Source organism: Mobula hypostoma, chromosome 29 (genome assembly GCF_963921235.1).
Source record: "Mobula hypostoma chromosome 29, sMobHyp1.1, whole genome shotgun sequence".
NCBI lineage: Eukaryota > Metazoa > Chordata > Chondrichthyes > Myliobatiformes > Myliobatidae > Mobula > Mobula hypostoma.
Genome location: NC_086125.1, coordinates 9,205,255 through 9,231,185, shown reverse-complemented (window position 1 = coordinate 9,231,185; position 25,931 = coordinate 9,205,255). Strand labels below are relative to the sequence as shown.

The 25,931-nt window shown below is 43.4% G+C and overlaps 1 protein-coding gene and 1 long non-coding RNA gene across 3 annotated transcripts in view; both read left to right on the top strand.

Annotated features, from left to right (window-relative positions):
* LOC134339301 (uncharacterized) overlaps positions 1–12,232 on the top strand; it is a 32,651-nt gene extending 20,419 nt beyond the window's left edge. The window contains exons 2-3 of the long non-coding RNA XR_010016374.1: positions 8,178–8,661; positions 9,995–12,232. This is a non-coding gene — a long non-coding RNA (uncharacterized LOC134339301). The remainder of the gene's footprint in view (positions 1–8,177; positions 8,662–9,994) is intronic.
* The window catches only part of LOC134339299 (3',5'-cyclic-AMP phosphodiesterase 4B-like), a 408,487-nt gene that overhangs the window by 139,454 nt on the left and 243,102 nt on the right, over positions 1–25,931 (top strand). The gene's annotated exons all lie outside the window — the stretch shown is intronic.

Genomic DNA, 25,931 nt, shown 5'->3' with positions numbered 1-25,931 from the left:
AGTCTCTTAAACTTCACTAGTGTATCTGCCTCCACCACTGACTCAGGCAGTGCATCCCACACACCAACCACTCTCTGAGTAAAAAAAACTTCCTCTAATATCCCCCTTGAACTTCCCACCCCTTACCTTAAAGCCATGTCCTCTTGTATTGAGCAGTGGTGCCCTGGGGAAGAGGCGCTGGCTATCCACTCTATCTATTCCTCTTATTATCTTGTACACCTCTATCATGTCTCCTCTCATCCTCCTTCTCTCCAAAGAGTAAAGCCCTAGCTCCCTTAATCTCTGATCATAATGCATACTTTCTAAACCAGGCAGCATCCTAGTAAATCTCCTCTGTACCCTTTCCAATGCTTCCACATCCTTCCTATAGTGAGGTGACCAGAACTGGACACAGTACTCCAAGTGTGGCCTAACCAGAGTTTTATAGAGCTGCACCATTACATCGGGACTCTTAAACTCTATCCCTCGACTTATGAAAGCTAACACCCCATAAGCTTTCTTAACTACCCTATCCACCTGTGAGGCAACTTTCAGGGATCTGTGGACAAGTACCCCAAGATCCCTCTGCTCCTCCACACTACCAAGTATCCTGCTGTTTACTTTGTACTCTGCCTTGGTGTTTGCTCTTCCAAAGTGTACCACCTCACACTTCTCCGGGTTGAACTCCATCTGCCACTTCTCAGCCCACTCCTGCATCCTATCAATGTCTCTCTGCAATCTTCGACAATCCTCTACATTATCTACAACACCACCAACCTTTGTGTCGTCTGCAAACTTGCCAACCCACCCTTCTACCCCCACATCCAGGTCGTCAATAAAAATCACGAAAAGTAGAGGTCCCAGAACAGATCCTTGTGAGACACCACTAGTCACAATCCTCCAATCTGAATGTACTCCCTCCACCACCACCCTCTGCTTTCTGCAGGCAAGCCAATTCTGAAACCACCTGGCCAAACTTCCCTGGATCCCATGCCTTCTAACTTTCTGAATAAGCCTACCGTGTGGAACCTTGTAAAGGTCAGGGGATTTTAATGCTCATAGTACTATGTGACACAAATGTGAAAGGGGTGGTGAAGGAAGAATTTCTGGAAGAAAAGTACTTGGTGGGCTTAAATGATGCTCAGTAAGTGGCAGTAATACACCTTACGTTGGTCTGCCAACCACCATTAAACATTACTAGAAGTGGAGGTTGAGTTGGTGTTAAGAATGGGGAAGTAATGCGATCTTAGTGACTTGGACGGTGCAGTGTTTGTTGGTGCCAGATGTGATGTTTTGAGTATCTTAGAAACTGCTGATCTCTTGGGATTTACATGCACAACAGTGCACAGTTTACAGTAAAACAAAAAAAAACATTCAGTGTGACAGTTCTGTGGGCAGAAACACCTTGTCCTTTAAATGAGAGAGGTCAGGGGAGGATGTCTAGATTGGTTCAAGCTGACAGGAAGGTGCCAGTAATTCAAATAACCACCGGTTACAATAGTGGTGTGCAGAAGAGCATCTCTGCATTTCACTTTGGACCTTGAAGTAGATGCACTACAACAGCAGAAGTGGGTGGCCACTTTATTAGGTACCTCCTGTAGTTAATAAAGTGGACGCTGAGTGTATGTGAATCACTGCCGATCTGTAGGCTAAGTTGTTGGAATTGTTTCTGGGTGTGGAGCCTGGCAATATGTGAATCAGCTGAGACTTTGTAAACCTGTCCATGATAGAACAAGGGCTGGACTCGGTGCACAGTCACTGACTGCTTTGTGTTGAAGATTCACATTGGTGAAGATTTTTTGAATTGCCTCTGCATATCTTCATCCCTGCCATGGATCATCCCAAGCCCAGCGACAAAAGGAGGAGTGTTAGGCATGGACCAGCAACCCCATCCTGAAAAAAATCCAGATCTGCAGAAACGCCAACAAAGGCTCCAAAGACCTCATCCCTGAAAAAGGAAGGATTTTCACCAGCAGATGGCCTACATTTGGGGACAATTTGAAAGACCGGCCCAGGACAGTCAGGGGTCTATGCCCCTTAAGAGTTAAAGACTTAAACAAAAACTGACTGTCTTCCTATATCTCAGGAGCAACCTCTCAGCAAAGGAGAAAAGGCAGACATAGTATGATAGAATGATTGCAGTGAGTTAGGCCAATTGTTCCATCATGTCCATGCCTCTCTTGACCAAACAACTCGCAAGATGCTTCCAACAATCAATCCTTGTAGCCTTCATTCTAATTGCATGAATATTGATTTCTCCTTCCGGTAAAATTTATTTTTTTCTCCCTCCGTCTTCCCTCTTCTATTCCCTTCTCTGACCACTTACCTCTTCTTCTCATCTGCTTATCATCTCCCCCTGCTGCCCCTCCTTCTTCCCTGTCTCCATGGTCCACTCTCCTTTCCCATCAGATTTCTTTTTCTCCAGCCCTTCTCTCACCTTGTAGCTGTTCTTTCCCTCCCCCACCTTTTTATTCTGTCATCTTCCCCCTTCCTTTCCAGTCCTGAGGAAGGGTCTTGGTCCGAAATATCGACTGTTTGTTCATTTCTGTAGATGCTGCCTGACCTGCTGAGTTCCTCCAGCATTTTCTGGGTGTTGCTCTGGACTTCCAGCACCTGCAGAATCTCTTGTGTTTATCCTTTCTCGTAGTCTTGCAAGCTCTTCTCTCTCATACACTTATCCAATTCCCTCTTGGAGGCCATGATGTGCTTTAATATTCTACAACACTATCAACAAAGTCCAGCATTTTTAATGGGTTATTTATCATCTTCTCAACCTGACCAGCCACTTCTGGAATTTGTGCACACATACCCCTAGGTTCCTTTGCACATGTCCCCTGTTTAGAACAGTATCCTTATTGCCTCCCCTTCATCTACCTACCAAAACACATCACCTTTTACATTTCTCCGTATTCTGCCACTTTACCATCACCATTCACCATAACCTTCTGTTGATTGTTACATTGACAAGGCGGCCCGGTTGTGTAGCAGTTAACACAACGCTTTACAATACAGGTGACCAGGGTTCAATTCCCGCTACTGCCTGTAAGGAGTTTGTACGTTCTTCCTGTAACTGCATGAGTTTCCTCCGGATGCTCTGACAGTCCAAAGACGTAGCTGTTAGTGGGATCAGCTAGGATTAAATTGGGGCATTGCTGGGCTCTGTGGCTCAAAGAGCCTATTCTGCACTTAAAAAAAAATAATTTAAAAAATTCTACACTGTGCCCCTTTTATGGCATGTTTCAATATGTCTAATATCCTCTTGTGTGACAGCTTATCAAAAGCCTTCTGTAAGTCCATACCAAGATTGGGGGTGTTGAGGACAGTGAGAAAGGCTTAACGTGACTCTCAGGGATCTGAACCAGCATTTGGTTTTCAAGGTGGCGCTGTCAAAGATGTGCAACAGCTTACTTGTGGTTCGAAAGCAAAGGAAATCAGATTAAAACATTATGAATAACACTTTTTTTGAAGTACATTGTGGTAAACTATCACTGCAAACAATGAAAAGGTAAGTGAGGGCAAAGCAAGCTTGCAAAATGTGCTCTACTGGTGTGCTGTAAAATCGACGGACTTAGAGTTGGAGCCGTGCTGGTTGGAGTGGATGATTTGGAGGGAGAAGACAGGTCAGAGGAGTTCTAATGTCCATCCAACTAACCCGGGTGTGAGCCGATTTGGTGAGGTCGAGAACAGCTTCTTGGGCAGTGAATTCCAGGTCCGATGCAAATCGCTGGGTAGCATGCCAGGCCTGGAGCGATTCGCCATGGCGAGACACAGGTTCTAATGCAGGATACAATACGCTGTTTGGACTGGAACGGCAGGGTGTTGGGAGTCAGGTGAGATTTGGAGAGTTTGAGAATGGCTTCTCTGGCAGTGATATCTAGGCCCGCAGCAATTTGCCGCAGAGGGCCCGATTCCCAGTGCAAGGTTTGGACAATTTAAACGCCAGCCCAGATAGTGTGGGGGCTTCTCTCTCTCCACGACGCTCAGGCCGTGAGACTGCCCCCGGCTGCTGTGCTTCATGTCTGCGAACTTTGCGGCTACTTGCCCCGCTGATATGATGAACTGAATTGTTTGCAGTAGGCTTTGGGCCTACTCTGAGGATTTGGATCTAAGGGCTCAGCTTGGTTCAGAGTGCTGTTGTTGTTGCTCGCTTCTATCGTTTGCATGTTTTGTTTTTTATCTTTCTCTGGGGCACTGGGAGTAGGTCTTTTTTTAAAATCAGGTCCTTTTGGGTTCTTTGCTTTGCCTGTTAAGCAAACAAATCCCAAGGTTGTATAATTTATACATTCGTTGATAATAAATGCATTTTGAATCTTTGAAAAATAGGCTGAAAAATGTCAGATGGAACTTAATGCAGAAAAGAGCAAGGTATTACACTTCATTAGGACCAACCAGTGAACAGTAGGGCACTGAGGAATGCAGTGGAAGAAAGAGATCTGGAAATACAGGTCCATAATTCATTGAAAGTGCTGTCAAAGATAGTCATAAAGAAAGCTTTTGGCACATTGGCCTTCATAAATCAAAGTACTGAGTACAGGAAATGGAATGTTATGTTTACGTTGTGTAAGACATTGCTGAGACCTAATTTGGAGTATTGTGTCCAATTTTGCTCATCTACCGACGGGAAAGATGTAAACAAGGTTGAAAGAGTACAGAGAAAATCTACAAGGGTGTTGGAGAACCTGAGTTATAAAGAAAGATTTAATAGGTTAAGATCTTATTCTTTAGAATGTAGAAGATTGAGAGGAGACTTGATAGAGGTATACAAAATAGTGAGAGGTATAGACAGGGTAAATGAAAACAGGCTTTTACCACTGAGGTTGGGTGGGACTACAACCAGAGGTGGTGAGTTAAGGTGGAACATGAGGAGAAACTTCTTCAGTCAACTGGTCATGAGAGTATGGAACAAACTGCCAGCACAAATGGTGCATACAAGCTCGATTCCAAAATCTTAGAGAAGTTTGGATAGGTACATGGATAGTAGGGGTATGGAGGGCTATGGTCCCAGTGTAGGTCGATGGAAGTAAGCAGTGGTTTAGTATGAACTAGATGGGCCAAAGGGCCTTCTTCTGAGCTGTACTTATCTATGACTCTGTGACACACCACACCCTTGTCAACTCTGTTACCTCATCAGATAATTCTACTAAAATACCGAAACACGTCTCGTGAGGAAAGGTTGGGCGAGCCAGGGCTTTTCTCTTGGGAGCAAAGAAGGATGGGAGGAGACTTGAAAGGAGTGTATAAGATGATAAGGGGCATAGATAGAGAGGATAGCCTGACACTTTTTGCCAGGGCAGCAATGGCTAGTATGGGAGGGCATACATTTAAACTGATTTGAGGAAAGTACAGTGGGAGGGGGTGGGGGAGGAAGTGTCATAACTAACTGCATGAAGTGCACTTCTGTGGTTTTGGTGGTAGAGGTAGATACATTAGGGACAGATAGGCTCATGGATGAAAGAAAATGGAAAGGTTAGATTGATCTTGGAGTAGGTTAAAAGGTCAGCACAACATCATGGACTGAAGGGCCTGTACTATACTGTACTGTTCTATGTTCTCTGTAAACATAATTTTCCATTAATAACATGCTGGTTTGTTTTAATTAATCTATATTCCTCCAGGTGACTATTAATCCTGTCCCAGATTAATGTACTGAAAAGCTTTCTCAAGTCTAAGGTTAAACTGGCCTGTAGTTCTTGGGCTTCTCTTCATTCTCTTATTTGAAAACGGGAGTAACATTTTCTACTCTTCAGTCCACTGTCAGCAATGCAGTATCTATTCATTTCTGATTCTAGTGTATTTCTTTGATTTACTATGAATGCCTGCAAGAAAATGAATCTCAGGATAGTATATGTTGACCTACAAATACTTTGACAATAAATTTACTTTGAGCTTTCAGAAAGCATTGGAAGATAATGGTCAATATCCTCACAGTTTCTGCATGTTCTTCCCTCAAAATCCAAGGCTGTGTTACATCTCTCCTCGTGAGTAACCTCTTTTAGGTTCCTACCTTAAGTTCATCAGTGTACCAGAACAGCCACTGGTTGATTGAAGAAAGGGATGGTTGAAGATCGGGATGTTAAATTTCATATAAAAATCATGCCTACAGGTCAGTAATAGACCCTGCTCCCTTTATGAAACCTGTACTTCCTACAATGCGCACCTCAAGGCCTGGAAACATACCACCAATAATGTCTCCACAAAATCCTTCAAAGTCACAGGAAGAATAATTAAACCAATGTCAATGCCCTCTTCTCAGACAATATCCTTAGCTTCAAGGCTTGTTCAGTTATATTGGGCAGGCCACATTCTTTGCATGTCTGTTGTGCACTCTATTCTGAATTCAGTATTAGGAAGAGACTACTGAAATGGAAGGGCAAAATGGAGGTAACATTTTAAGGATGTGCTCCTAGCTTCCACTGGCTCCTGGGAAGCGTTAGTTTGTGACCACTCGTTGTAAAGAAGAAGCATTTGAGATGGAATTAGAACCTAGTGTCCATCCTTTGGGAGTGCAGTGAATCCCTATGCAAGTGGTGGAAGGGGCAGACCATCTCACTACCTCAGTCACCCCCTGCCTCTTCTGTGGAAGAGTGTCCGGTTCCCATATTGGCTTCATCAGCCAACCCAGAACCCACCATCCTAAAATGGAACAAGTTGGACTGAGTTAATTCTGTAATGCCTGGAATGTCCTTGGGTGTAGATTTCAAAATGTATGAGTCCACTTTCGATGTAGCATTCAGACAGAACATGTCCTGTGAAGCTTGGCCTTCACAGGACATTGAGCCACTCATTTGGTTCACACATCCTGGCCTGTGTGAGCCAGCCGAGTGTAGAGTATGGTTTTGAGTGCAGAGCTTAGAACAAATCTCCTTTGATTTTAAACTCAGACTGGGTTTCCTATGAGTGTGATATTTGGCCTGTGTGAATTGCCTCTGAGTGCAGAATCCATCTCTGGGAATCCTCCGTGGGTATAGGACCTGATCTGCGTGGACCTCCTCTCACTGTAGAGCTCACGCTATGCAGATGCTCCCTGCTGTCCCCCTTTCCTGGTCTTACCTATACTGCTATATTTATACTCTATTCTTGGTTGGTGCAACTGTAACAAAACCCAATTTCCCTCGGAATTAATAAAGTATGTCTATCTATCTATCTATTTTTACCTGCCATCTTGTGCTCATCCACACTCTCCCCACCTTTTTTTTTCTGGATTCAGCCCTCTTCTTTTCCAGTACTAATGAAGGGACTCCACCTGAAATGTTGACTGTTTATTCCCCTCCATAGACTTGCCGAAATCCTCCAGCATTTTGTGTGTATCGCACTACGTAAATGATCTCTAACTGCAGAGACTGAACTGTGTTAATCACCACTGAGCGTGTGCAGAAACAAATTATCTCTGATTATAGCGGTCAAGCTGTGTGAATTGCCTCTGGGTTTGAACCGCTCTTGGTTTATACTTCAAACTGTCTGAATCCCCTTTGGGTGCAGAGCTTCATTTTGGGGATTTCTTTACATCGCAGTGTTTAGACTATGTGAGCTGTATCTGGTGTAGAGCACTGACTGTGAAGCAATTCTGTTCGTACAGTTCAGATTTCCAGATGAATCAGCTCGCAGCGCATAGAACACGTACCTATTCCGCATTTACAGCTCAGAATGTGTGCACTCACTGAATGTGGAGCATGGAGTGTGTGATTCACTTCATTGTGTGGAGCTCAGACTCTGAACTCGTTTATTGTACAGAAACACTCAAAAATTTCTACAGATGTACCTTGGAGAGCATTCTGACTGGCTGCAAGACCATCTGGGAGGAGGGCTACTCCACAGGATCGAAGTAAGCTGCAGAGAGTTATAAAATTAGTCAGCTCCATCATGGGTCCTAGCTTCCATAATATCCAGGACATCTTCATGGAGCAATGCCTCAAAAAGGTGGTGTCCTTTATTAAGGACCTCCATCACCCAGGGGATGCCTTGTTCTCATTGCTACCATCAGGAAGGAGGTGCAGAAGCCTGAAGGCACACACTGAGCGATTCAGGAACAGCTTCTTCCCCTCTGCCATCTGATTTCTGAATGGACATTGAACCCATGAACACTACCTCACTACTTTTTATTTGTTTTTGCACTACTTACTTAATTTAACCTTTAAAATATAAATTTAAAAATATATATTTTTTACTGTAATTAAGTTTTTTTTTACCATGTATTGCAGCGGTCCCCAACCACCGGGCCACGGACTGGTACCGGGCCGCAAAGCATGCGCTACTGGGCCACGAGGAAACGATATGATTTGGCGATAGGAGTCAGCTGCACCTTTCCTCATTCCCTGTCACGCCCACTGTTGAGCTTGAACGCACGCGAGGTCATTACCCGCACGTCATCCATGTCAGTGTGGGAAGGAGATCAACTCCTCGAGCTTGCAAATGACGACGGGCTGAAAAGTATGTTTGACATAACATCTCTGCCGGCATTTTAGATCAAAGTCAAGGCTAAATATCCTGAGATAGCCACAAAAGCACTGAAAACGTTGCTTCCATTTCCAACATATCTCTGCAATGAATGCAATGAAAACTAAATTGCAGAATAGACTGGACATAAGGAACCCATTCGAGTATCGCTGTCTCCCATCACCCCTCGATGGCACCGTCTTGTTGCAGGGAAACAAGCCCAGGGCTCCCCCTGATTCAGCGATATTGGTGTGTTGCAATGATTTTATATGTTCATACAGGGAAAATATGTGCTGTGTGTTTAGTATCCAAACGTTACTTAAAATGTTATGATGCTATTGATTTATAAGTGACTTGTATAACCATATAACAATTACAGCATGGAAACAGGCCATCTCTGCCCTTCTAGTCCGTGCCGAACGCTACTGTCACCTAGTCCTACCGACCTGCACTCAGCCCACAACCCTCCATTCCTTTCCTGTCCATATACCTATCCAATTTTTCTTTAAATGATAATATCGAACCTGCCTCTACCACTTCTGCTGGAAGTTCATTCAACGCTTACTTCAAGCTCCCCTGTCCTCCCCTGATAATTGACTTACCGCTATATTCATGCGAGGAAAATATGCGCTGTGTGTTTAATATTAAATTTGTTAGATATATATTTACTGTAATTCAGTTTTTTAAAATTTTTATCATGTATTGCATTGTACTGCTGCTGCAGAGTTAACGAATTTCACATATACTGGTGATATTTAACCTGGTTCTGATTCTTACAGCTCAGTTTATACACTTGGAGGACACTTCATTATGTAACTTCTACTGCCCATCCACTTCAAGGTTCAACAAATTTTTGTATTCAAACATGCTCTTCTGCACACCACTATTGTGATGTGTGATTATGATGGCCTTTCTGTCAGCTTGATCCAGTCTGACCATCCTCCTCTGACCTCTTTCATTAACAAGGCATTTTCGCCTATAGAACTGCCACTCAGTGGACTTTTTGTTTGTTTTCTTGCACCATTCTCTGTACACTGTAAAGAGTGTTTTGCATGAAAATCAGTAACATCTGAGATACTCAAACCACCCCATCTGGCACCAGCAATTATTCCACTGTCAAAGTTACTTTGATCACATTTGTTCCTTATTATGATGTTTTGTCCAAACAACAACATGACCTCGTGACCATGTCTGTATGCTCTTATGCATTGAGTTACTGCCATGTGATTGGCTGATTAGATTTTTTGCATTAATGAGCAGGAGTACAGGTGTACTTAATAAAGTAACTGCTGAGCATATAGCTCAAGTTATGTGTACTGACTAACTGTAGAACATCAGCCACATCTGTGTGTCGAGATCATGCTGTGCTAATGGGTCCTTATTGTTAATCTATCTGAGTCACATCTGGAATCATCAGTCTGTGCAAATCTGCTGAGTGTGGAACGCAGGCTGAATGAACTCTCGGCTTTTATATCTGACTCTGCCACAGGCTTACTGTATATCACAGACCGTGTTTATAGCTCAGACATTGTGAATTGCTTCTGGGTAGCAATCACACTTCATGAATATTCTCTCATTGCAGAACTTGGACTGCGCGAATCACATCTGCTCGTAGAGATTGGACTGTGCAAATTCCTTCTTGTGAAACAGATTGGACTATGTCAATCACCCCTGGATGTAAAGCTTGTGTCTGCATGAATCGCCTCATGGAGCTTGGTTTCTGTGAATTGCCTCACAACACAGAGCAGGGTTTGTAGAACAGTTATTTTTAAGGCGCAGACTCAGACTATTGCATAAAATGCATGAGTCACCCCTGTGTCCATAACTCAGGCTGTTTTAAGTGACAGTGTAGAACTCCAACTGTGTGAATCAGAATCAGGCTTCATATCGCTGGCATATGTCGTGAAATTTGTTGTTTAGCAGTAGCAGTACAAAGCAATAAGCTATAAATTACAGTAAGAAAATATATTTAAAAGAAAATTAACTAAGTAGTGCAAAAAGAGAGCAAAAATAGTGAGGTAGTCTACATGGGTTCGTTATCCATTTAGAAATCCGATGGCAGAGGGGAAGAAGCTGTTCCTAAAACATTGAGTGTGATTCTTCAGGTTCCTATACCACCTTCTTAATGGTAGTAATGAGAAGAGGGCGTGTCCTGGGTGATGGGGGATCCTTAATGGTGGATGCTGCCTTCTGAGGCATTGCCTTTTGAAGAGCAGAATCAGAATCAGGTTTATTGTCACCAGCATGTGATGTGAAATCTGTTAATTTTGCAGCAGCATTTCAATGTGATACATCGTCTAGCAGAGAGAAAATATAATAATAATAATAAATAAACAAGTAAATCAATTGCATATATTGAATAGATTTTTTTTAAATGTGCAAAAGCAGAAATACTGTGTATTTTTTAAAAAAGTGAGGTAGTTTCCAAAGTTTCAATGTCCATTTAGGAATCAGATGGCAGAGGGGAAGAAGCTGTTCCTGAATCACTGAGTGTGTGCCTTCAGGCTTCTGTACCTCCTACCTGATGGTAACAGTGAGAAAGGGGCATGCCCTGGGTACCGGGGGTCCTTAATAATGGACGCTGCCTTTCTGAGACACCGCTCTCTAAAAATGTCCTGGGTACTTTGTAGGCTAGTACCCAAGATGGAGCCGACTAGATTTACAACCTTCTGCAGCTTCTTTTGGTCCTGTGCAGTAGCCCCTCTATACCAGACAGTGATGCAGCCTGTCAGAATGCTCTCCATGGTATAACTATAGAAGATTTTTAGTGTATTTGTTGACATGCCAACTCTCTTCAAACTCCTAATAAAGTATAGCTGCTATCTTGCCTTCTTTATAACTATATAGATATGTTGGGACCAGGTTAGATCCTCAGAGATCTTGACACCCAGGAACTTGAAGCTGGTCACTCTCTCCACTTCTGATCCCTCTATGAGGATTGGTATGTGTTCCTCTGTCTTACCCTTCCTGAAGTCCACAATCAGCTCTTTTGTCTTACTGACGTTGAGTGCCAGGTTGTTGCTGCGGCACCACTCCACTAGTTGGCATATCTCACTCCTGAGATTCTACCAACAATGTTCTCGATGCTGGAGAGGCTAGTGCCTATGATGGAGATGGCTGGGTATATAACTTTTTCCAGTCCTGTAGAGTGGCCCTCCATACAAGACGGTTGAGATCTCGGTGTAGATCAGAATCAGAATCCTTTATTATCGCCAAGTACGTGGACACATACAGGGAATTTGATGCCGGTTTCCCTGAGCTCTCGCTGTACAGAATCAAAAAAACAAACAAAACAATAGTGCAAATAATCATGAACTATATACAATGAGGTATACCTGTGTATGTACAGGTGGACTTGGTTTATAATAGACGAAAATTCAAGTATTCATAAGACTGATGGCATACGGAAAGAAATTGTTCTTGTACCTATTTGTCCTGGCATACAGTGATCTAAAGCGCCTACCAGAAGGAAGGAGTTGGAACAGGTGATGTCCAGGGTGTGATGGGTCTACAATGATGCTGCTTGCTCGCTTTCTGACTCTAGATGCATATAAGTCCTGGATCGAGGGCAGCTTCACACCAATAGTCCTTTCCGCAGCCCTGATGGTTCTTTGGAGTCTATTCTTGTCTTGTTTGGTAGCTGATCCAAACCAGACAGTGATGGACGAACAGAGAACAGACTGGATTATTCCTGAACAGAATTGAATCAGCAGCTCCTGAGGCAGGTTGTACTTCTTGGGTTGACGTAGGAAATACAACCTCTGCTGAGCCTTTTTGATAAGAGTGTCCGTGTTGGGTGTCCACTTCAGGTCCTGGGAGATTGTGACACCCAGAAACCTGAAGGTCTCCACAGCAGACACAATACTGTTGAGTATAGTGAGTGGGGGGAGTATTGGGGAGGGGGGGGCTGCTCCTGAAGTCCACTGTCATCTCCACAGTCTTGAGCGTATTTAGCTCCAGATTGTTCTGGCCACACCAGAGGGCCAGCCGTTCCACCACCCATCTGTATGCAGACTCATCACCGTCTCGGATAAGGCCAATAACAGTTGTGTCGTCTGCAAACTTCAGGAGTTTAACAGATGGATCCTGTGAGATTTGTCTATGAAAATACTTCTTCATCAAGTTGTGGTATTGTTGCACTGTTTGTAACTACTGTATATGTTATAATTATGTGGTTTTGTCAGTTTTTTCAGTCTTGGTCTGTCCTGTGTTTTGTGATATCACACCGGAGGAAATAATGTATCATTTCTTAATGCATGCATTACTAAATGACAATAAAAGAGGACTACGTGTCTTCATAATCTAATCTAAAAAATCACAATTGATTGTAGAACTCAAATTGTGTGGGTTTGGAGATCGGACTGGCCTTACGGCCTCTCACTGTAGAGCTTGCACTGCATGAACTGTCTGAGGGTGTAGAGTTCGCAAGGTGTGAAATAGAGTTGAGTTTGCTCTGTGTGAATCCCTGCAGTGTAGACAACTGATTGTAAATCTGCTCGATGTTTGTAGCTCAGCCTGTGTACACAATGGCTGAGTGTGAAACACCGGCTGTCAGCTGCTTCACGATGTAGAGCTTGTACTGTGTGAACCTCCGCTGAGTGGACTGTGTTGGAGTCGGGGTGTGTGTAAGCCAGTTCTGGATGTATGGCTTGGACTGTGTGAAGTCATCAATCTCAGACACTGTAAATCACTGCAGTGTGAAGCTCAGAATCAGCATTCTGATCATACCTGAAACTGTGTGAACTAGCCAAGTATAGAGCAGGGGCTGTGTGGGTTACCTCAGGAAGTAAAGGTTGAACTGTGTGAATTGTCTCTTGATGGAGAGCTCAGAGAGTGTGATTAGTAATGTTCAGATTGTGTGAATTGTCATTGTTTTTTAGTGCTTGTACTCTTTAATTTGCCTTCTACTGTAGAGCACAGAACCTGTTAATTGTCTCTGGGTTTAGAGCTCAAACTGCATTAATCACCTGAGAGTCAGAACACCAAGAAAGCCAATCATCTCTGGGTTTAGAGCAGAGTGTGAATTGCCTCAGGATGTAGAATTCAGATTGGGTAAATCACACCTTTGTTACAGCTCAGATTACATGGCTTCTGCTTTTGGGCTCAGATTTTGAAAGTCTCCTCTCTGTAAAGCAGTGTTTGAATCAGCCCTGGTTCCATAGCTCTGAGTATGTAAGCAGGTTGACAGTAGAGCTCGGACTTTGGGGATTGCCACACCACAAAGAGCTCAGATTATGTGAATGACCCCTCCATAAAGGTCTCAGACTGTTCAAATCATTTCTCCATATTGTGCCCAGACTCTGAATTGTTTCTGCGCGTAACTTTCAGGTTGTGTGAATCTACAGTGTGGACCGTGGTGTGTCGTCATTTTAGGGTACAGAGATTGGACTGTGCAGATCACCTCTAGATGTAAGCTTGGATGACATTGATTATTTCTGGTCATATAGCACAGATGGCACAAATAAGTCCAGTGTTGGTAACTACATTTGTGTGAAAATTGGAGATTACAATGTTTAAATTGTGTGTAGAGCAAGTACTTATGGTTTGGTCAGGATTTAGAGTTGAGAAGCTGTGGGGGCAAAATTCTGATTGTATGGTTTTTCTCTTGTGGAGACAGTGTAAATCATTTCCTGGTATAGAGTTTGGTCAGTGTTCATCTGCTCTGGGTGTGGAAATTAAACGGTGTGAATTGCCTCTGAGCAGTGAGCTCAGGCCTTGTGTATTTCTTTGGGAGCAGGTTGGAACTTTATCTACTGGAGTAATAATGGGAATGGGACGTTATCAGAAGGCACTATTAACTGAGTGAATTTCCTTTTACTGTCAATTTAGAGCCCTAAATGAACTCTTCACTAGTGCTGGTGACTGAGTATGGACTATGTGAATTGACTTATTGTAGTGCTTGGACTCCGTGAATCACCACTTTATTTTTTACCTGGAGTTGAAGAATTGATTTAATATAGAGGTCAGGGCTTATTATGCAGAGACCGACATTCAAATCCCACCGTTACAGCCATGGAATTTAAATCAGTTATTAGTCTGGGATTCTGGTAAGAACCACAAGTAGTTTGTGATGATGAACGCAAAACATGTTGGAAACCTGCCAAGGGGACTCAGCCTGAAACGTTCACTGTATTTTTTTTCCATAAATGCTGCCTGGCCTGCTGAGTTCCTCCAGCATTTTGTGTGTGTGTGTGTGTGTGTGTGTGTGTGTGTTGCTTGGATTGTTTAAAAACCCATCTGTTTATTGATGCTCTTCGAGAAATCTACTATCCCTACTCAAGCCTACATATGATTCCAAACCAGCACTGCATGATTGATTTTTAAGGATTCCCTGATGTAGTCAATCAAGCCAATCAGTTATACCATCATTGCCATGTTCAAACAGGGAAAGAATAAAACCATGCAAACTATCTGACATGAACCAAGGCACTGAATCTGTACGTGGCAAATTTGCTCCTGGCACAAGTGATCTTGTAATGTTCCTAACTAGACCGAGCAACTTCTCAACGAATGTGTCAGTCCAAGCCTACCAATTTGATCACAATTGTATACAATTTATGAGCCAATGGGAAAAGGAGAAAACACCCCAATCCTCCAAGCCGCTGGAACGCAGTGCATGAACTTTAAAGACAAAGGTGAGGCATTCACAATCACCTACAGGCAGAATTTCAAATAAATAATTCGATTGAGCTTCCTCTTGAGATCCTACCATTGCAAAAGTCAACTTTCAGTCAGATTGATTCTCTCTATACAACATCAATGGCTGAAAGCACAGGATACAGCAGAGGCTGTGGGACCGGGTAATAGTCCATCGTAGGTTTGAAGACCTGCAAGATCTGTATCCTAGATTGACCTGTATCTTAATGCAAGCTGTTCCGGTATAGTTACAATATTGGCCATAATCCAGTCTGGCTAATTATTATGAAGACTTCAGTAAAACAGTGCTTTTAAGAGTTACTTATTGACCAATAATTTATCCACCAATGCCCAGTATGGATTTTGCCGGGTCTACTCTACTGCAGTCCTCATCACAACCTTAGTTCAAGGTTCAAAGTACATTCATTTTTGAAGTATGTCTGCATTATACAACTCTGAGTTCCATCTCCTTACAGGCAGCCACAAAACAAGAAACTCAATAGAACCCATCAAGAAAAAGACCAACAAACACCCATTGTGTAGAAGGAGAAAAAAAACATGACCCAAAGAGTTGAATCCCAGAGGCATGGTAAGAGTAACTGCCCTTGTACACAAGATAAGATTTGACAGAGGATGTCTTCAAGGAGCTCAAGGTAAAACTGAAGTCAACTGTGAAAGGCGAAACACTAGAATCACACCTTTCATAAAGGGACATAGTTGTGATTGCTGGAGATCAGTCGTTCCAGCTCCAGGGGTATCACTGCAATTCCTCAGCCCATCTGTTTTCAGCTGCTTCATCAACGGCCTTCACTCCATCTCAAGTTCAGAAGTACTGATGGTCTCTGACGATATCACAATGTTCAGTCCCATTTGCAGCTGATCAGCAAACAAAGTAGACTGCTCCTGGCTGCAGTGGGATCCCGGCAACATTAAGCTTGGGCCGACAGGTTACAGGCAACATTTGTCCCACAAAATTGCCAGGAAATTATATTTCCAATGAAAGAGAGTCTAACCTCCTACTCTTCTCAATCATTGGCATGACCATTGGTGAATCAGTGTCCTGGAGGTCACCATGGTTACAAAAGCAAGTGAGAGGCTGCGTAACTGGTGGTGAGCTCCAGCCCCCCTGACATCCCAAGATACTTTGACCATCTACAAGGTACAAATCAGAAGCACACTCACTTTTTGCATAATTTGTTTATGTATATTCTTAATGCAATTTATAGTCATCTTTGTGTATTCCACTGTACAGCTGCCGCAAGCCAACAGATTTCACAACATATCAGTGGTAATAAACCTGATTCTGATTCAAGGATCATGACACTATCCAGGACAAAACAGTCCATGTGATGCACCACTGATGTGCATTGGTTGCAGTGTGCACTGCAGTTACTTGGCCAGGCTCCTCCAACAACACATCCCACGCCCTACGTTTGTACCAGCGAGAATGACATGTAGCAGGCACATGGGAACGCACGACCCGCAGATTCTCCTCCAGTTTGCACACCATATTGCAGATCCTTCACCTCGGTCTAAATTCTGTCAGGCAAAAGATACCACAGCTGATAACAGTCAGGCTGGGTAACAGCTTCTGGCCCCATGCTGCTGAAGTTTCACATGTTTGTATGACTGCTTGCTTTTATTATGATAGTGCCAGTAACGTTGTACTGCCTTATATAGGCATACACCTCATACTTTATGTCAACCTGTCAATGTCCAGGCTGTGCCATTCAGGGGCTTGTGCTAATTTTATTTTGTGACTGTGTGTGCTGGACCGTAACTATATGCGCTGTGTGTGACTGTACGTACACCTTGGCCCCCAGGGGGACGATGTTTCATTTACCTGTAATGACAATAGGCTTGAACCCCTTTCTCAATGTTGCTGTGGGACAATAAAGCCGCTCAGCACCATCTTCTCAAGGACTGAAGATGGGCAATAAACGCAAACATGAGGAATTCTGCAGATGCTGCTTCCTGCACGCATGCTGAGCTCGTTGACTTCATTAACTTTACCTCCAACTTTAACCCTGCCCTCAAGTTTACCTGGTCCATTTCCGACACCTCCCTCCCCTTTCTAGATCTTTCTGTCTCTATCTCTGGAGACAGCTTATCTACTGATGTCTACTATAAGCCTACTGACTCTCACAGCTATCTGGACTATTCCTCTTCTCACCCTGTCTCTTGCAAAAACGCCATCCCCTTCTCGCAATTCCTCCGTCTCTGCCGCATCTGCTCTCAGGATGAGGCTTTTCATTCCAGGACGAGGGAGGTGTCCTCCTTTTTTAAAGAAAAGGGCTTCTCTTCCTCCACCATCAACTCTGCTCTCAAACACATCTCCCCCATTTCACGCACATCTGCTCTCACTCCATCCTCCCGCCACCCCACTAGGAATAGGGTTCCCCTGGTCCTCACCTACCACCCCACCAGCCTCCGGGTCCAACATATTATTCTCCGTAACCTCCACCACCTCCAACGGGATCCCACCAGTAAGCACATCTTTCCCTCCCCCCCCCGCCTTCCGCAGGGATCACTCCCTACGCGACTCCCTTGTCCATTCGTCCCCCCCATCCCTCCCCACTGATCTCCCTCCTGGCACTTATCCTTGTAAGCAGAACAAGTGCTACACATGCCCTTACACTTCCTCCCTTACCACCATTCAGGGTCCCAGACAGTCCTTCCAGGTGAGGCGACACTTCACCTGTGAGTCGACTGGGGTGATATACTGCATCTGGTGCTCCCGATGTGGCCTTCTATATATTGGCGAGACCCAACGCAGACTGAGAGATCGTTTTGCTGAACACCTACACTCTGTCCGCCAGAGAAAGCAGGATCTCCCAGTGGCCACACATTTTAATTCCACATCCCATTCCCATTCTGACATGTCTATCCACGGCCTCCTCTACTGCAAAGATGAAGTCACACTCAGGTTGGAGGAACAACACCTTATATTCCATCTGGGTATCCTCCAAACTGATGGCATGAACGTCGACTTCTCAAGCTTCCGCTAATGCCCCACCTCCCCCTCGTACCCCGTCTGTTATTTATGTATATACACACATGTTCTCTCTCTCTCTCTCTCTCCCTCTCCCTCTCCCTCTCCCTCTCCCTCTCCCTCTCCCTCTCCCTCTCCCTCTCCCTCTCCCTCTCCCTCTCCCTCTCCCTCTCCCTCTCTCTCTCTCTCTCTCTCCCCCCCTCCCTCCCTCCCCCTCTGACTATACCCCTTGCCCATCCTCTGGGTTTTCCCTTGCCTTTCTCCCTGGGCCTCCTGTCCCATGATCCTCTCATATCCATTTTGCCAATCACCTGTCCAGCTCTTGGCTCCATCCCTCCCCCTCCTGTCTTCTCCTATCATTTGGGATCTCCCCCTCCTCCTCCCATTTTCAAATCTCTTACTAACTCTTCCTTCAGTTAGTCCTGACGAAGGGTCTCGGCCCAAAACGTCGACTGTACTTCTTCCTAGAGATGCTGCCTGGCCTGCTGCGTTCACCAGCAACTTTGATGTGTGTTGATGGGCAATAAACACTAACTTTGCCGGCAGCATCCAGATCAAACAATGAATAAACAAATAAATAAAAAATAACTTGTATGCCTATAGCTCAGCCTGTGTTCGGTAGCTCTGAGCATATAGCTTGGACTTTTTAATTCAACTCTAAGCGTGGTGTTTAGTCTGTGTGAATCGCCTACGTGTATAATGTTCAGACTGTCTGATAAAGCAATCAATTTCTACAAGTGATTTCTCAGTGTGTGGTTTCTCCTCCATCTGTACACAAATTGTGCAGCACTTTTGATTTCTTATGTCATGGTTCAGTTTAATTTGAACTCCCTTGAAAAAATATGGAAGCTACTTTTAATTAGATAAGGGAAGACTATTTCACCAAGCAGGTGGCTTCATACGTTAACTACATTGTCAAGAGATTTAACTCTGGGTCAGTGGAACATTTCTCACTTTCTAAACTCAGGGAATTTCCTTTATCTAAAGTGCAGCCACACCTTCTCTTTAAGATTGTGAAGGCATAAGGAAGTTTTGTTATTGACCCATAGCTCACTCTCAGCAAATTCAGCCTGTAATGCCTAACATATTGCTCGGTGGGGAGCTTTATCTTGTACTGTCGTCTGTGCTTCATAGTGGTTAATTCAATTGATGAGGTACTTATGGTTCAATTCTGATAAGTTCTGGGCTATTCCTCAAATTTCCCCCATATGTTGGGAGCCTCGCCTCTTGTCTCTATTTTCATCGGGCTCCGATGACTGCTGTTGCACTGCCTATTACCAGAAATACAATCTGCTTCTTGTTACAATAGTGCAGCTTCCCTCACAAAAATAATCTTAGTTAAACCCAGCTTCTGTGAAAGGTTATCCCTTCAAGCTTTTGTTTCTGGTTTGCACTTTTTATCACATGCCCCAGACTTCATTGAAACTTGAAAGGTTAATTTTGTCACTGTGATTAAATTAAGTATTACTGATTGATCAGGCAGTGGAATACTATTATCCTTCAACAAAACAGGAAAATGTTTCCCAGGTTGAAAGTGAGGGGACCTCAGAAGGGGTTTGTTTTGACAAGGTGCTTTATGGTTGTAGGTATAGTGGTGAGGGAGCATTGCACTTTTCAATGGCAGAATGGAAGTACTGAAGGAATAGAACATAGAACAATACAGCACAGGAACAGACCATTCGGCCCACAATGTGCCAATCCAACTAAAAAGTAAATCAAAAACACGCAAAAAACGAATCCCTCCTACCTACACAATGTCCATATCCCTCCATCTTCCTCACATTCATGTGCCTATCTAAACATCGCATAATAGCTCTTAATGTATTTGCCTCTACCATCATACCAGGCATCCACCACTCTCTGTGTAAAAAACTTACCCTCACATTCCCCTTTGAACCCTTCCCCTCTCATCATCAGTGCATGACCTCTGGTATTAGACATTTCTATCCTGGGTAACAGATACACCCTGGCTACTTTGTCTATGCCTCTCATAATCTTATAAACCTCTATCAGATCTCCTCTCAGCCTCCAACGCTCCGGAGAAAACAACCCAAGTTTGTCCTCCCTCTTGCAATAGCACATCCCTCTAACCCAGGCAGCATTTTCTGCATCCTCAACTGAATGCAATACTCCAGCTGTGGCCTACCAGAGTTTAATAAAGTTGCAACATAACCTCTTGACTTTTGAACTCAATGCCTTGACAAATAAAAGCAAGCATTCCAAAAACCTCGTAACCACATTATCGACCTGTGTAGACACTTTCAGGGAGTTATGAACTTGAATCCCACGATCTCTCTCTGCTCAGAAACACTGTTAAGGATCTTGCCTTTAGCAGTGCACTGTCGCCTAGCATTTGCAACAAATTTCCAAGATGCAACACCTCACTTTTATCTGGGTTAAATAGTACGCTATCAGAGTGCAACCCTGGGGCCATGTTGTGTTGTCAGAGGTGTAGCATTTAGGGAAGCTATGTAGTTGGAGGACCACTACTGAAGGAACTTTGCAGTTTCTGTGATGCCTTTCAGGGAAATGTTTACTGAAGCTATGACTGCCTGTCCTTGTATAGGTTAATGTTAAAGGTACAAGGGCAGTATCTCAAAAGTCATATGTTGGTATGGGGAGTGAGTGGTGGCATGTTTATCCGCACGTACAAAGGGCACAGTTGACCTCATGACTTGCCACTCAGATGATGTCCTGCACAGACAAATGTCCAGCTATTTGCTTCCGTATTCTTGCACCACTGGTTACACTGAAACCTTTGGATGGCTGATTCACATAGCCACAATTAATAAATTCAATTGATTTATATCATACTCTTCTTAATTTCATTACAGGATTTTCATTAGTGAATGATCTGAATTACCATCTGAAGGAAAATTCAACCATGCTGGCATATGTTGCTGTCATTAAGTGACATTAGTTTGAAGATGGATGGGATGTTACTCTGCTGAGCACTACAAATTTCTGCCTGAATCTGGAAAATGTAGTAAAGGGATTTTCTTAAAACCATTTCCCACCCAATTCATTTGATAATGTCAGGGAACAGTCTAATAAAATATTTTGAGCTCTAAGGTACCAATTTACTTTCTTCAAGATAATGTGTCTCAGGTGGAAAGGAACCAAGCATTTTATAATTTCAGCAGTGTTGCAGGGCAAAGCACCTCTGGTCAAGTGTAATTTGAGTTCTATATATATTACCACAACCTGAACCCACCAACTTCTGCTGCATGAATAAAGCTGCTTTTAATCTGTCTACCACCATGTTTTGATACGACCAGCCCACACTCCCATACCCTTAGGTGGATCAAGTTGAGACTGGCATTTGGGAGAATGAAAGGTAACCTGATTCTGTAGGAGAATGATGGAATCTGCAGCTCATTCTAGCAATGGTGCCAATGCACCATTCTTCAGCCTCCCCAGAGAGCCTTACTACCATAGAAGAGCATTATGATCAACTGCCATCCTGCTACGTTGGGCTGTTGAGGATCAAGCTTGCATTCTTACCCTGGGGCAGCCAGGATGGAGACATACATCTGCTAGTATAGGAAATCTCAGCCACAGTCCTTACACCAGCTCAGTATCAGTAATGAAACAGGGTTGTATATGGTGACATATATGTACATTGGTAATAAAATTTACTTTGAACTTTGAGGTGTTTATAAAATCACGAATACCTTGAACGGGATGAATAGAACAAATACATTTCCCTTTGTGGTAGAGACATCAGAGTGGAGCTAAGCAGGTTTTGTTTTCAGGTTCAAGACAGTGGAGGCTTGGATCCCATTGCCTGAAAGGTTAGTGAAGGCGGAATATATTTCAAGTATGAAATGAAGAACTTATGTGCTGTAACTAAAGGCCAGTAGCTAGTGAGTTGGATGAGGCTGAATTGGACATTTTCATCCAGTACCAATAACATGGGCTGAACAGCCTCTTTCTATGTGATGTACTTACAGTATAATTCCATGAATGGCGCTGGAAGAATTACTAGTAAACATGGGATGATAAGGGGTTATGCTCAGTTGTAGCGCCCTGTAATCTGTGTGGGCTTAAGAATTGTAATTGCAAGGCCATGTGGCAGGAGAGCAGAGAGTGTGTGGAGAATATTAAACAGGTTGTAATTAAACACAGGCTGAGTGATGTCACAGGATGAAAATTACAGGGTTGGTCCATGTTCTGACGTAGACGGCAAGATTGATATTGGTAGTTCTCTTTAAAGGAGTGAAGTGAAGGCCGTGCGAATGGTCCAGGATCTGTATCAGGGGTTCCCAACCTGGGGCCCACAGACCCCTCGGTTAATGGTTGGCGTCCATGACATAAAAGGTCGGGAACCCCTGATTTATAGGAACATAAGGGTGTAAAAAAGAGGAGCACAGGAGAACTATTTCATGACTGCATCTCCATTTGTCAAAATCAATGGCTAAATATCTACCTCAGTTCTGTTTTCCTGCCCTATCCTATTTCCATTGATTCCATCAATATACAGAAATCTATTGATTTCAATTTTGAATGAAAGCAATGAATGAGCCTTCACAACCCCCCAGGGTAGAGAATTTCAGAGATTCATCATCTTCAGTTGAGAAGTTCCACCTTATAAGAGTTATAAGTGGCCTGCCCTTTATTCTGAGACCATAAACCCTGCTGCTAGGTTCTGAAGCCAGGGGAAGCATCTTCTCTGCTTCACGCCTGTCAAGCCCCGTATAAATTTTGTAAGCTTCAGCAAAATAACTATCATTCTTCCAAGCAGTAGAAAATACAGACCTAGTCTATTCAGTCTCTCCTCATACAGCAAATCCGCTGTCCTTGGAAACAGCCTTGTGAATTGTCATCACACTATCTCTATGGCAAGGTTATCCAATTTTGAGATAACATAGATATAGCCATGCCCACATATAGATCCTGATTAACTGGGACACATCAGACTAGTACATTTTGCCAAATTAAGTGGCTGCCCCAATTAGCTGAAGTTTCATGGAAATATATAAAAGGTATAAAAAAGAGAAACTGTGTAACAAATTAGAACACTACCAATAGTACTACAGTATTATAAAACTGTGCATTAGTTCCTAACAGTTATTGATGGAGGAATTCATCCAGTGTAGGCAATAAACAAAATCAGCGCAGACACCTATTGTAGATAATGGACTGCTTTCATACAATGCTCTGAATGCCCACATCCTGCAAATCTTCATTTTCATTGTAAAATTCAAAATGATACCTTCAAATTCTTCATAGGTCCCAACCTGCTGAAGTGGTGAAATAGTTTCATTGTAACTGCTGGCATTTCTGGCATCTCCAAGCCTCGGTGAGCAAAATTGTTCTGAATTGTCTTACTGCTTATTTCTCAACAACTATTAGTGACAAAAATCATTATTTTTTTTTGAATACAAACACATGCAACTACCCTAATTTAAAAACTGTTCACTCTAAGCACAGTGTAGCATCTAATGGTCACATAAGTGCGCACGACTGATGCTAATTAGAACCTGTTCTACAAGTCTCCTGCCCCAATTAAGCTGCATAGTGCCCCCAATAAACAAAGGGAATCCCGGCAATTTCGTAATTTGTTTTTATTTATTAAGAGTTGTCCTAAGTAAGTGACAGCCCTGATTAACCAATGGCCCAATTAACTGGAATCCACTGTAGTTTGGTTAAGTAAATGATCAGAATATTGACAGGTGGAGTATAATGTAGAGACATTTAAAGGTATCCACTTTGTTAGGAAGATTAGAAAAGCAGAACATTGTACAGTGCTGTGTGCAGGAGGATCTGTATTATATCTGCGTTCATATAGCATGCAAACATGCCCTTGGTTTCACAGAGTCCCCATTAGACCATCAAGCACCCATTTGCACTAATCCTGCATTAACCAGTTATTATCCTTTACACATTCTTTGGGTGTTTATCAACCTGAAGTAAAACAATTTGGCCCCCAAGTATAGCAGGTAAAGAGGAACATCATTAGTATGTTGGCTTTTAATGCAAAGGGCTAGGGAACAAATATCCTGATATATGGCTTTAGTGATTCAAAGTACATTTATTGTTGAAGTATGTATAAATTATACAACTTTGAAATTGGTCTGCTTCCGGGCAGCCACAAAGCAAGAAACCCAAAAGAACCAAATTTTTGAAAAAGACCAACACCCAATGCACATAGAGAGAGAAAAAAAAACAAATCATGTAACCAATAAAGCAGCATCATCTGGAATAGGCCACAGTCTCAGTCCATCACACAGAGGAGCAAACTGCCACGAAGCTGGCGGGCGCTAAGCCCAGAGCATGGCACAGGATAGTGGAGTAAAATGTTTGTGGAGCAGAACTGGCCCCAACCCTCACCTCTAGTCCTGACTCCGACTCTGTCTCAAACATGCCCGACAGCTGGATTATTCTGTATTGCTGTGGTCCCCATCTTATTTAAGGAGGGGTATACTTGCATTTAAAGGGTTTTCTTATGAAGCACAATGGTACAGCATATATATATTTTTTTTCTTGCATGACTGCTTATTTTACTTTCTATGTTGATTCACGTGCTGTGTATATTTCACACCCTGCCCCAGAGAAATGCCATTTCGATCGGCTGTATTCATGTATGTTGAATGATAATTAAACTTGAATTTGATTCAGTGACCTAGGTTGAATCCTCACTTGGATGCTTTCCTGCTCTCCCTGTGTGAGTGTGTGGGTTTCTATCAAAGGTTTGCAGATTAGATTAATTGGCTGCTGTTAATTGCCTCTTGTGCAGCTGGCAAGAGAATTGGTGGTGGAGAGCGGGCCGCAAAATGAGGTGTGAGAGAGAAAGATAGGGACTGAACTACGTACTGTAGATGGACATTTAATGACTGGTACAGGGAAGGTGGACAGAGCGAGCTCTTTCTTTGCTGTTTGGCTTTGCGACTGGAAGGATGAGCAGTGATCATAATCATTTAAGTCGGCAGGGGGTTTTGACTAGAGTAGATGTTGAGAAGATCTTTTCCCCCTTGTCGGAGGAAGGGGAAGAGACCGAGGGTTAAGTGGCAGTGTTTCAGAAAGAGTTCCCTATTTATGATGGAGATGTGAAAGAATTCCTTCTGTCATTGAATTCTCAAACCCTGAAGAGCTGTGGTAAATCAATCACTGGATATATTGCAAGGAATTTTGATCTACAGGGCAGTCAAGGATAAAGGGGAACGGTTAAGGAAAGTGGATCCAAGGCCAAAATCAGCCACAATATTTTGTGACTGACAGAAGAGGCTTGAGAAGCCATGTGTACAATCCCTATTCCTATTTCTTGTGGTCTGATGCTTCCTCAATTCGGCACCTCTATAGCAGTGTAGTGCACCTCCGGACACCACCGGGCAACCCCTCCACCCCTCTTCCCTCCACTCCCGCCCGTAGAGTGCTCACGGGCAGCAATACCGGTAGGTGACAGCAACCTGAGAGTAAATGACAGCTCCAGAATACTAGTTTAGTACATGTTCTGACTTCAGGTCATTTTTGGTGCTAATTGATCGGGAAGTCTTCAATCCAGACCGCTGTCAAATTTCGGCGTCAATGACATTTCCAATCCCCGAAGGGAACTTGGAATCCAAAAGTGCATTGTAGCCCCACCTAGAGGCAGTAAGTCGGTATTACAGAAATCCCTCCAGTGTGGGGAGATTGCTGGCCACCTCGGGTCCGAGAACAGGCGCATTCACAAAACTCGGGGTAAGGTCACTGAAAGTGGTAAATTAACTGGAGGGTAACAAAATGGATCTATGGCACAGTTGAAAACAATGACAGCAGTTTCCCTGCCCTGACAGAGAGCAATAGTTGGTCAATGTATCAGACATCCCACCCTGCAGAAACTGATTTCAGGGAGACAGCACCATCAATTTGCGGGAGACTTCCGGGAGAGGTGGGATGTCTGCAATAGAGT